The sequence below is a fragment of the Fukomys damarensis genome, unplaced genomic scaffold (genome assembly GCF_012274545.1).
Source record: "Fukomys damarensis isolate Sample0158 unplaced genomic scaffold, DMR_v1.0_HiC HiC_scaffold_15, whole genome shotgun sequence".
Classification (NCBI taxonomy): Eukaryota; Metazoa; Chordata; class Mammalia; order Rodentia; family Bathyergidae; genus Fukomys; species Fukomys damarensis.
Window position 1 is genome coordinate 52,101,928 of NW_022900927.1, and position 12,724 is coordinate 52,114,651.

A 12,724-nucleotide genomic window follows, 5' to 3' on the forward strand; every position below is an offset into this window, starting at 1 on the left:
TGATTTGTAGACCTTTTTCCTTTTTTTTAAAAAGTCATCTAGATTATTTTTTTACTTTTTGCTACATGTATTGTAAGTATATTTTCTTATGCTCTGTTTATATTTTTTACTCTGGAATATCTTTGGATAAACTTTTGGTAAATTTTTTAACATAAAGGAAATGAAATTTTATTATCCTTTCATAATGCTTTGGTATTCTATGAAATACTTTTTAGTCTCAAAGTCATGTGCATATTAATTCTTCAGATAAATAAAACCAGAGTGATGTTATCAATAATTATTTGCATTAAAGGAATTAAAAAGAAACTCTAAGGAGAAGAAAGAAACAGGAAAACAGAATAATATTCAGAATTGCAAATGGTGAATAAATAAGAATTTTTAGTAGGTACAGAATCTGAATAAATATTTCTGTGTAAGCACGAATCATCTAGTTTCTAAAGTAAAAACAATAACTAAAATAAGGTAAAACAATATGTAAATACATAGGGAATTGATCCGTGTTAAAGTATTCTATCACCACTACATTGTATAGCATGGGTATTTAAACAGTATGTAGTTTCATAACTAAAATCCATGGTTATTTTAGAAAAGAAAACAATAAAATGTAAGTCTCAACAATTTTTGAAGTTCTAAATAAAGCAGAGTATATGCTGTGACCAAACAGAGTGGTTTCAAATCAAGTATTATGGTCTTAAATAATCCACATGTAAAGAAAAAATGACCACAATGGAATATTTTGAATTGAATTAAATGCAAATATACTATAGAAACATGAGGGTTGTGCTTTAGAGGGGGATTTATAGACCTTAATACATATAAGAGCAAAAGGCCCAAAATAAGATTGTTAAATGTCTACCTTGATAAGTTAGTAAAGAACAAAAAAACAATTGTCCTATCTTCAGAAATAAGAAAAGGTATTTAAAAAGGTAAAAGTAAGTACCAAATGATTTTTTAAAAAAGGCAAGTGTTCAATAAAGAGTACAAAAAAGCAAATTTTTGGCTCTTTGTAAAGATTAATAAAATCACTACAACTCAGGCAAGAGTAAAGAGACATAAAGATAATGTTTTACTTTGTACTTTGAGGACAAATGACATTGCAGATGCCACTCCTTTTTGAAAATAGTTTTGAAATAAAATCTACTTAGGAAATGTTTCGGTGAGGGGAAGAAAGGAAATAAGAAAGTTCATCTTAAAAAGATTCTGTATTTAACAAAGACAAACAGTTATATTTATCTACCAATAATGGAAAATAAGTTATTCTATGTTGTCAGGTTTTAAAAAATTTAAAATGGTGATATATTTCCCAATACTTTTTTTTCTTTTTATTGAGTTTATTGGTACATTTTAGGTATACAGTACAGTTACATTCATTATTGTACCTTTACATGACAGGTCTTGGTTCTCATTTTTTCCCCTTGTCCCTGCCCTCCCTTCACCCCCTCCTCCCCTCCCCATTTACAAATACTTTATTTCCATTTTTCACTTTCTCATATTTTTTTCTTTTCCCTTATTCCCTTTCCTCTACCCTTCCCACTTTCCCTACACTTTTCGCCCTTTTCTTCCTATTTCACATAGTTAATTATCTCATTAGGATCTTGTGTACTATTATAGTTTTTCACACCAGAGAAACTATTTGGTATTTACACATGTATGAGGATATACTCCTAAGTGAAAGAAATAAAATGGTGATTTAAATGCCCACATTACCATTTTATTTCTAATTCTATGTGAAATATTTTAAAGTGCCTTATTTTCTTTAATATATGCCTTGTTTTTCAAAAAATATATACTGAAATATTAATATCTAAAGCAATTTTGAAAGAGATTTATAAGATTTAACACTCATCCTATATCAACTATATAGAATATATAATATATTATATTACATGATACAAGCTTTAATATAGCAGTTCATCTATTCTTCCATCCAGTCAAGCATCAAGTTTCCTTTTTGGTACATTTCATAGTTAATTGTAGACAGTAGTTCACTTTTCATCAAACACTTCAGCGTACACATCATTTTTTTTTTTTTTTTTTTGATACCGGGGATACAACTCAGGGCCTTGTGCTTGCAGGGCAAGCAGCAGAACCATACACTAAATCCCTGGCCCCACATCACTTCTTATAGAATAGTCTGTTTTTCTCTTGAGATAATTCAAATGAAAAAGTTCATCAAGCAAGTAGTGGATAAACAAATTGTAGGTATTTATTCAAAGGAATATTACTCAGCAATAAAAAGGAACCCATTACAAATACATCTATCAGCAGGAATCAGTCATGGAAACTTTATGCTTAATCCCAGAAGCCTTATATTAAAGAATGCAAACTCCAAATTTCTATTTTATACAAGACTTTTTATAGTAGCATTTATAATTTTTTGATGTTTTGATTTTTATTCAATTTTATCACTTTGTTGCAACTGCTAGGACTTCCAGTACAAAATCAAATATAAATAATGAGGGTGGTCATTTTTGCCTTACTACCAAATTTAAAGAGAAGGTATTCATTCTTTTATTGTTAAGCATGAAATTATTTCTGTTTGTTGTTATTATTTAATCAATTGGAGGAAATCCTTTTCCATGAATCGCTTACTGAGACTTTTTAATCATAAATGTAGGTTAAATTTTGCTGGATACTTTTTATTTTGCATTTCTGAGATACTTGTATGTTTTCTTATTAAGTCTATTAATATGATAAATTAAATAGGTGAGTGGTAAAGCAACTGTGTGACTTTGTATTTGGGGAATAGACTTTACTTGATCATGGTATATTATCCTTTGCATGCTGCTAGATTTATTTCTTTAATAGAGATACTCACATTTTCTATTTCATGCTTTGGTCATTTTTGTAAGTTACATTTTCAATGAATTTGCCCTATTTCTCATATAAGTTGTCAAATTTGTTAGTAAAAAGATGCTTACATTGCCCCTATTTTTTTCTTTTCTTTTTAATTTATTATACTTTGACTATACATAGTGGTCTACCACGAAGCTATATCCCTAGCCCCATTTTGTCTTAATATTGGTAATGTCTCCCAGATATTTATCTTACTCTGCCTAAGAGTATATGAATCTTGTTTATTTTTTTAAATGATCAAATTTTAATTTTTTTTCTAGGTTCCTAAGGTGAAACCTTAGGATTTTTGGGTTATTTTACTAATAAAACCATTTCCATTTGCAATTTTTCTTCTATTCACTGCTCTGAGTGCATTCCCTCAACCTTTAATTAGATGTATTTTGAAACTTAAGTTGAAAGTATTTTATAGTTTTCTTTTTAACCAATCCTTTGACCAATGGACTATTTAGAAGTCTTTTCTTTTCTTTTTGTTTTGGTACCGGAAATAGAAATCTTTTCTTAAACTTCAAAATATATGTGATTATTTTAGGCAATGTTTATTACTATTTTCATTTAAATCCATCATGATAAAAAAACACACTCTACAAATTCAACTTTTTAGAATTCATTGGGATTTTCTGTATGGTGTGGCATATGCTTCCATCAGAGTGAGTGTGTTAGGTGAACCTGAAAGCAGGGTATCCTGTAATTTTAGGGTACAGTTCTGCAAATATCAATTACCCCCAAGGTGTTTAATAGCTCTGATCAAGTCATGTGTTTACTTACTCATTTTTTTCTTCTCTTATGACTTGTTGAAAAGGCTTGCTAATATCTTCTACCATTGCTGCATTGTTGATTTTTCCTTTTCACTCTTTCAATTTTTTATTTATGAATTTTGATAATCTCTTATTAGGTACTTACATATTTATGATCATTATCTTCTTGAGCTTAATGCTTTGTCACTGTAATGTGGCCTTCTTTTTTTCTTTTTGGCCTGGCATTTTTTTCGCCCTACATAGCTATTTTAAACAAGTTGGCATTTCGTATTTTTTGCCAACTACTTATTTTCAACCTATCTTTATGTATATATTTAAAGTATTGTACACCCTTTATTGATAACATATGTTTGGCTCTGCTTTATATCAGTTCCTATTAAGCACTCCCTTTTAATTGGAGTGTTCATTTCATAATCTCTTAATGCAATTATTCATATGATTTGGTTTAGGTCTTTTGCCTTTTTAATGCTTCCTGTGATTTCGATCTACCTGTCCTTTTCTTGCTATATTCTTTGGAATTATTTGAAATATTTTTTAAAACACCTTTTGAATATCTTGGTCAGCTATAACTATTTGCATCATGCTCTAAGATTTGTAATATATATTCTAAGTTTTCACATTCTTCTTAGAGTCCATATTGTAATATTTTAGGAACAGTGCACATAGCTTATAGCCTTCTAAGTTAATTTTTCCATTCCCCTGTATAATATAGTTGTTATGTATAATCCATAAACTCAAAATGACAAATGTAATCTAAAATATGGTGAATGCAGAGGACCATTTATTGATTATGCCCAGAGCAGGCTGTAAAGTGTTAATTCCACAACTGGCTTGTTTATAAAAGTGAGTCTGGCTGAAACCTATGTGCCGAGGTCAGAGTAACAAACCCAAATTCTGTTCTGTTCTGCCTAGAAGGACAATGTTCTAATCATAACCACATAGTTTGCCTATTCTGTTCCTAATTCAAGAATGCTGTGTCTTGTCCTTTATGAGCCTGTTTGTGCTAATTTCCATACAAAATGCATGTAGCTTGCCTTTACCCCAGTTGACTGCCAATAAAAGTCAGCTCCTGGGACTAGCTGTTGCACCAGCATTGGTCATCCTGTTACCCCTCTTTCTCTCTCGTAGATCTGTCTTAGTGTATTTATTTCTCAGACCTATGTTGTATACTGGGCTGGGTACTGGACCCTAACTGCAGGGGTCTTTAGTAGGTGAAAATATACATTTAAAAATGACTACAATACACATTGCCATTAATATCCCTCCGAATGCTCCCCCTTGCTGGAGGCACTCTTGGTCCACCATTCTTGCCACTTTCTGATGCAGCCCTGGAAGTCCTCTTGTTGTTGAGCGTTTTTAATTGCTCCATTGTTACTGTTTCTATGTCCTGAATTGTTTCAAATCATTTAGCTTTAATTGGTCATTTTGACTTTTGGGAAAAAGCAAGAAGTTGCGTGGTTCTAGATCTGGTGGATAAGGTGGCTGAGGACACACTGTGACACTTTAATGAGCCTGCTGCTCTGTTCTGCATGGCACTTGGAAGCAGCATTAACCAGTTACTGATCACATCTTGTAAAGACGCTCATGAAAGAGGACTTGCAGAAGTGCTTCAGAAAGTGAAAAGAATAATGGGATAAGTGTGTTGGAAGCAAGTAGAATTTTAAAGGGGATTAATAGCAGTGCCTCTTAGACTGTAATAATTTTTAAAAATTTAAACATTATCCATATATTTAAATCACCCCTTGTAATTTTATTATTATAAGTGGTACTGCATATTTTATTCTATTTTATTGTCACTGATTATGCTTTTGTTCATTATTAATATTCCAATAGTCATGTGAAAGTGTCTCCTACAAACTTTATATGTAGAACTGAAATATTTTACAAAATCCAAGGCCAGAAGATCAAATACATGTATTAGTCAATGAAATAACATTTGTTCAGGATAAGTCAGTAGCTGGCTCGCTAAAGACTGTCCCTGCAAAACAAAAAGCAATATCAAACAAAAACCATAGGATATTGCAGATGATCACAGAAATCCAAACACGCCATTTCTTTTCAAATTTACAACATACTAGGACAGCATATTATTCAACAATAATGTTGTAAAAGGATGAAACCATGTAGTTGTGGCCAGTGGATGAGGTCAAAGAGCACACAGGAAGACCCAGAAATACCTAAGTGAAGAAAGAGGTGCCAGCAGAAGGCTTCCCTACCTGGACAATGCTGCTCCCACTGAAGAAGTTTAGAGAAAAATATTCTTTCTTATTTTCTGGGCATTTTATATTTCTGATGTTCTACTTTCCTTTCTGATGACCCAAATTTCTGATGATTTCCTTGCAGCTAAAATATCTTCTTTTAGCATTTTTTTATAGTACAAGTCAATTTTCTTCCTCTTACATGAAAATGACAAATTTTCTTTCTCTTGCATGAAAATGTATTTATTTACTGTCATGCTTCAAGAGTATTATTACAATATAAAATTTGGGACTGCTATTTTTTTCTTTTACACATTGAAACTATTTGTTCCACTTTCTTCTGCCTTCCACATGTTTTTGTTACGAAGTTAGCTACTTTTCAGACAGTTGTTTTCCTGCATGGAACATGCTATTTTCCTCCAGTTACTTTCAAATGTTCTCTGTCTTTAGTTTCATCAACTTAATAAATTTATGTTTAAGCATGGCTTTTTTATACTTTTTGCATGTGATTTATTGAATTTCTTAATCTGTATATTTATTTGTTCCAAATTTGGAAACGTTTTGGTCATTCTATCTTCATGTATTTAATTTGTCACATTCTTTTTCTTCCTCTAAAACTCTAATTGCATTCATATTAAACTTTCTGTTATTGTCCCAGGGGCCAAAATATCCTATTATTTTTCTTTCTCTAAATGTTTCTCTCTGATCATTCATGCGTAGCATTTTCTATTTATTTATCATCATTGTCATTAATTATTCCCCGTGTCATTTTAATTTTTTATTAATCCCATTTACTTAATGATTTAATATTTCTCTTAGCTGTTGTGTTTTTCAATTTTGGAATATCCAATTTTAATATAATTTATATTTCTTTGCAAAGGTTTCTTCCTCATGTTTCCTTTATCTCTTTGAGCATAGTTGTAAGAGATTCTTAAAACTTTTGCCTTGTAATTTCAAAATTCAGGTTATTTCAGGGTGGTCTGGCTTTTTACCTTGACAATGCATCACATTTACACAGATCTTTAAATGTCAACTGATTTTGGATTATATCAGAAACATTTCAGATACTATATTATTCAGGCTCTGAGTTCAGTTACATACTCCTCTGCAGAGCTTTGAAGTTCTCTTAGTCGGCAGTTAACTTGTTAGAATTCAAACTATAAACTTTTAAGTTATTTTGAAGATGACAGCTTGGATCTATGTATCATTTATAAAATCTTTATTTGGAATGCTTTGACTCTGTCCTGTTCATGCATGGTTCACTGATCTGATAATCAAATAAATTTACATGTAAACTTTGTAACTCAGCCTCTTTAGAACTCTGTTTTCTAGGATTTCCTCTTCATTTCCTAAGGTTTTAAAAAGTTTTCTCTGTACTATATCCTCTGACTCAAAATAAAAATTACAATTTTATTGGTATTTTCATACTACATGCCATAAAAACAGGCAGCTAACTTCTTGCTATCTATTCATCCAAGTTTCAAATTATTTCCAGAATCTGTTTATCGACCCTCTCCAATGAATTCAGATTTTCAAAAAAAAAAAATGTATTGGGTTTGAACTGCTACCTTCATTAGAACCAAGTAAGATAGGAACTTATCAGGATATCATCTCATGTAATCTTCAATTAAGACAAGTAAGAATTTTTTTTATAATATTGTAATATCATACAATATAATTCTATAGCCAGATCATGTTCAAACGTGCTGAGAAGGTCTATAATATCTGTGTTATCCATTACAAGAACAAAGATTTCATTTGTTCAGTTTTTATTTCTTACTTTTTCACAGTTTTTCATTTTTCTACCTCCTGGACAACACAAAGGCTATTGCTGATCACTATTTGGATTCTCCATAGCCTGAATTTTGTGGTAATCAGGATGATTGGGGCTGTATTTGAAAACAGAGAAAAAAATACTTGATAAGCTAAACCCTAAAATGACCCCTTTAAAAATGTGAGATAAAGAATTTTGTAAAAGCTTACATTTTTTCCCTTTCAAATTCCAAGTGTATTCTGGCCTCTAGGGCTTCTAGATAAAAGAGCTGTGGATAAGTCAGGAATATTTAAATACACAAATTTTGACTCTATTGATAGCTATATGTGTATGTTCTCTTTCTGAGTTCTTGGTAAACATTTTTCTCTCAGAGAGACACTGTTTCTATCATTATGGCTACTGAATTTACCTAAAGCCTTTATCTGTGATATTAGAAAACAAGAAAGACAAAGAAATGTAAAAATGTACGTGGAAATAAGTCTTTGGCACAAATTTTTCCTTGGTCTTTTCTTATTAAAATTTAGTCTTTCATAAATTTAATTCAAAATTTAAGATGATGAGTTTATTGAACTTCATAGTGAAGTAATAATACACAAAACAAAACCCAAAATATCTTTCCTACTAGCAGCACTATTGTCAAAACTGTTCCATAACATTATGAAAATTTTAGGACAAAATTTATTCGCAGTGCTGGGTTAGTATTTTCCACAGGAAACAGTGGTTCAGGGTCCATACTAATTTTGTCCATGGGAATTTAAAATAAGACACATTTTCGTGGTTTAGGTTACACATAGTCATTTTGGAATCCAAAAACATTTTTATAACATCTCTCAAAGAACTGTGATTTGAGAGTATTCTTTTTCTCACAGTAGATATGATTGTGAAAAAGGGTTCTTTTTTTTTTTTTTTTTTTTTTTTTTGGTAAGCATTCTAATTGAAATGAAGACCAGCACACTGAGCTCTTTAGAATTTTTCTAGGGGGAAATATTCTAATTCTAATTAATCTTTCATATAAATTCTTTTATTGCTGCTTTTTGGTTCAGCTGAACATTTATATAATTTTGGAATAATTAATAAACTTGATGAATGAGAGTCTATGTATTATTTTCTTGAGAAGTTGAATGTCTTTGAATAGTCCATTTTAAAAATGTAGATTTCTAAAGCTATTTTAAGCTTTTATGTTTTTGGAATCCTGTCCATAGCTTTTTGACAATTGTAATAAAAATATCTTTAATATTTCACTTTAATGATATGGTATTGTGGAATGAAATTAGAGTAGAACAAAATTCCATCTGAAGATCTGTACTGCACCCCATAATCAAGCTAAACGAATTTATTATGATTAGTTTTATGAGCCTCAGACATGAAATTAGAGTTTGGGTCAGTCTAGAATAGGAAACAATATTTTCTCTTAAAATAATATTTATTCATTTCTGTCATTTATTACCTCTAGGTTTATGTGGAATATTCTAGATTGTTGTGACATTTTTACTTATTAGCATGTTCTCTAATTTATTCACAGAGGTAGGTATTAGAATACAGAGATTTGAGAATTAATTTTGTAGCTGATTAGTTAGTGCTCTGTCAGTTGATATTCTAATGAAATTGCAAATTTCAGATTGATCTTAGTTGTTTTCTATATTCTATTTTACTTCTCTGAATCCTTTCTATGTAATGAATGGCATGAATCTACTCTACTAAGAAGTTAAGAAACCCTTAGCTGTAGATGAGATGAATACTCATGGAAATCTAAATCTTGAGTATGTTTCCAGGGTTTTCTAAAATATTTTCAAATTTATTGAACTGGGGATGTAGCTCCGTGGCACTGTGCCTGCCTGGCAAAAGGGAGGTCCTGAATTCTTATTTCCAGTTAAAAAACAAAACAAAACAAAAAGTCAATTGTCACAACTCCATCTTGGCTCAAAATGCTTACTGAGTGCTTACTGTTACCTGACATGGTATTAGCTTCCAAGAGGGAGGACTCAGACATACCTCCAGTGCTTACTTGTGAGACAGGTGCTTTCCTATGATGCAGTATAGTTGTTAGTGCCTCCCTTTAATAGATGAGAAAACTGAAACACAGAACGTACAAAAACACATGATGTCAAATGGAGTTGGGGTCACACACTCCTTCTGACATTATTCAAGAAAAAGATACAATCCTTGCTGCTAAGGATCTCACACACCTGAGCCACGCGAAATGTACTCATCGCTCAGTGATGTGAACAATCATTGATAACTGGTTGCCTCTGGTTGAGAATCTCTACCTGAGTGATACCATGGCATCCGTACTTGTCTTGTGCCATCTATTTTATCCACTGGACTGTCATGATTATACCACTAGTGCCTCTGTAGTGCACCACTATGCCAGTGGCCACGTAAAGTCTGAATTGGCATCCAAACCTTTTTCTTAGCTGAGTAATCAGGCTTGCCACAGAATCTCTTACTTTACTTTACTTCTCTAAAGTGAAAGTAACATAAACCTACCTCTCTGGTTCATAGTGATCAATACATAAAATGAGGCATATGATATGGATAAATATATTTAAAATATGTATTTACTAGTTAAAATGACACAATGTTTATTTTCTATGTGGTCTCCAGAGAGAACTAAATGCATGTGACAATTCCATCTTGTTTTTCTTTTCTTTTGGTCTTCCTCAGATGTTGGAGTGGCTCTCAGCAATAATGGAATTCCCTTAAATTCAAAGCCACATCTCTTTACACATATGAAGCTTTACTGACTTCATAGTGGCTCTTGTACATGTCACAGACACCATAAGGCCACAGGAAAAGCCAGGCTACTCCGTCATTCCAAAATACTCCCTGGATTTTACCCTATCACGACCTTCACCTCATCAGTGCCCGACCTTTCTCTCATTTCTCACGTGTTTCGACTCTCAGCATTGACGGTACCTTAGCCTTGGTAGAGATTTATATTTTATCTGCTTCATCACTGTGGTTTGCCTTCTGTTGCCCGAAGCTCATGGCTGGCCGCCACCCTATGAACATCAGCTCTCGGTGGGTTCAGGCCATACTATCCCGAAATGTGGCAAATGTTTGTTTGTTTGTTTTTCTTTAATTGCACTGGGATAGCCACTAACCTTTTCCTAGCTTTTCTCCTCTGAAGCAGTTAAAAATCTTCATTCTTCCTTAGACCTTGAGCATTTGAAGCCATGGACATGGAAAAGAATCTGAGAAGATAGGTTCTGCTAAGTTTCTTACCAACATATCATCCTCCTTTTGTTCAATTGTACTTCTCCATGACTGCCTACTCTTCATTAGAACGTATAAAAATTCAGATTTACAAATCGAAATACATATTTCTCTAGGTTTTTGAGGCTTCATTTGTGAAGGTTCTTGTGTCATATAAAATTTACATTTCATAAATTCGTGTGTTTTTTCATTTGTTATTCTGTCTTTTCTTACAGGGGCCTCAGCCAGGACCTTGCAATAGCTGAGAAACGACTATTTATTCTCCTCTACACTAGCATTTAGTGAGGACTTTTTTATGTGGTTGGTCCTAAGGTAAGCGTATTATGTGCAGTATCTAATCTAATCCCTACAACACCTGAGTTACTAGTACTAGAAGAAACAAAATTGCAGAGCTTGTCCAAGGTCAAACAACTATTAAGTGGGGGAGCTTCTATTTTTCTTAAATTAGCCCTGTGGTCCATTACTGTCACTGCTTAAAATTAACAGCATTATCTTTTTTCTGCAGGTGATTAAATGGCAGAAAATGGGTCAATCGAGAAGATGCATTTTGGATATAGAGAAAGGAAACATAATGAAATCTTTATAAAGCAGTCAAAATGTTGGCCTATGCTCCCGGAGATCAATATACACAAGGAAGAATCAGAAAGTTTGAGAATAAATAATTAACTAAAAATGATCTTAAGTGTTCTTCTTTCCACTCCAAATGAAGCCATTTCTAATATTTATAGATAACCTAACCTTAAATAACCTCATCAGTCTGCTCAGGAGAAAGTAGAAATCTGTACGTCTCTTAAGAAATGAGAGAGCTGAATTTAATAACCATAAAACAGAATTTTGGAAAATGTATGACAAGGAGTGTTATTTCTGGCTAAAGGAAAATATATAATTATTGTATTGTTTATCTTTAAAAACATTTAATTTGAAAACAGCCATAGCTTTACAAAATTAATGCAAAGCTAGTAAAGTTTCTTTCTATAGGGTATACTATTTTCCTATCATAAAATTCTCATAGTGAGTGTTCTTATATTCCAGTATTTCCATCTAGGGTAATATGCTGAATTTAGTTGTTACGCTTATTTGGGCTTCTTTTCACTGGGACTAGTTTGGGAGATTTTCCTTCCTTGCGATGATCTTGACAGTTTTGAAGAGTCAGGTATCTTTCAAACACCAGATTTTTTGGATTACACAGTTAGATGTGTCTGATTTGATGATGCTGACTCTTTTTCCCTAGATCGACACAAAGGAGTCACCAATAATAAAGTCTATGGCATTTGAAAGTCACAAAGCATCCAGGAAATAGAATGGGTTCTTGGTGAAAGAGTCTTTAGAATTTTATTCCCCAAACCTATGTATTTTGGGTAATGGACTGAGGGCTACTATTTAAAATGTTGGGCTCAAAGGAAATAAAGGCGTGGGGAGGATGCTTATCGGCATGTAACACTGTACACAGAAGTTGATTTGGGGTCCAAGAGCACATAGCCAGAGTACTTTGGACTGATCATCTTTGTTTCGTCAACATTCATGTTGAAACTTTTGTTAACTTGTCCTTCTGTATCAAAACACCTGAGAATAACAAGTTAAAGGAGGAAAGGTTTATTTTCGCTGATGGATTCAGAGATTTCAGTCTATGACCAGCTGGCATTGTGATGGGCCTGGGGCAGGAAAGAACATCACGACACGGCGAGTGTGTGGCAGAGCAAAGCTGTTCACCTTTTGGCAGCCAGATGAGAGAGAATGAAGTTGGCGGCAAGACTCCATCCCTGAGGTCACAGGCGATCATGACCCCCTCCCTTCAGAGGGAGACCATCTCAGTTCCATCTCTCTTCCAATAATGCCATCAAAGTATGAATCCATCAATGGATTAATTCACTGACGAGGAGCCCTCTTGGTGCAATCACCTTTCCAAAGCCCCATCCCCGAGCAGT

The 12,724-nt window shown here is 32.8% G+C and overlaps 1 long non-coding RNA gene across 2 annotated transcripts; it reads left to right on the top strand.

The window, feature by feature from the left end:
* Window positions 1-7,315: 7,315 nt before the first annotated feature.
* Window positions 7,316-11,318, top strand: LOC104868557. 2 transcript variants are annotated; one of them, XR_004517294.1, is made up of 4 exons: window positions 7,316-7,445; window positions 10,248-10,604; window positions 11,015-11,111; window positions 11,305-11,318. It is a non-coding gene; the product is annotated as an uncharacterized LOC104868557 (long non-coding RNA). The 2 variants fall into 2 exon arrangements; XR_782042.1 differs by having other exon boundaries at window positions 10,248-10,495.
* Window positions 11,319-12,724: the final 1,406 nt, after the last annotated feature.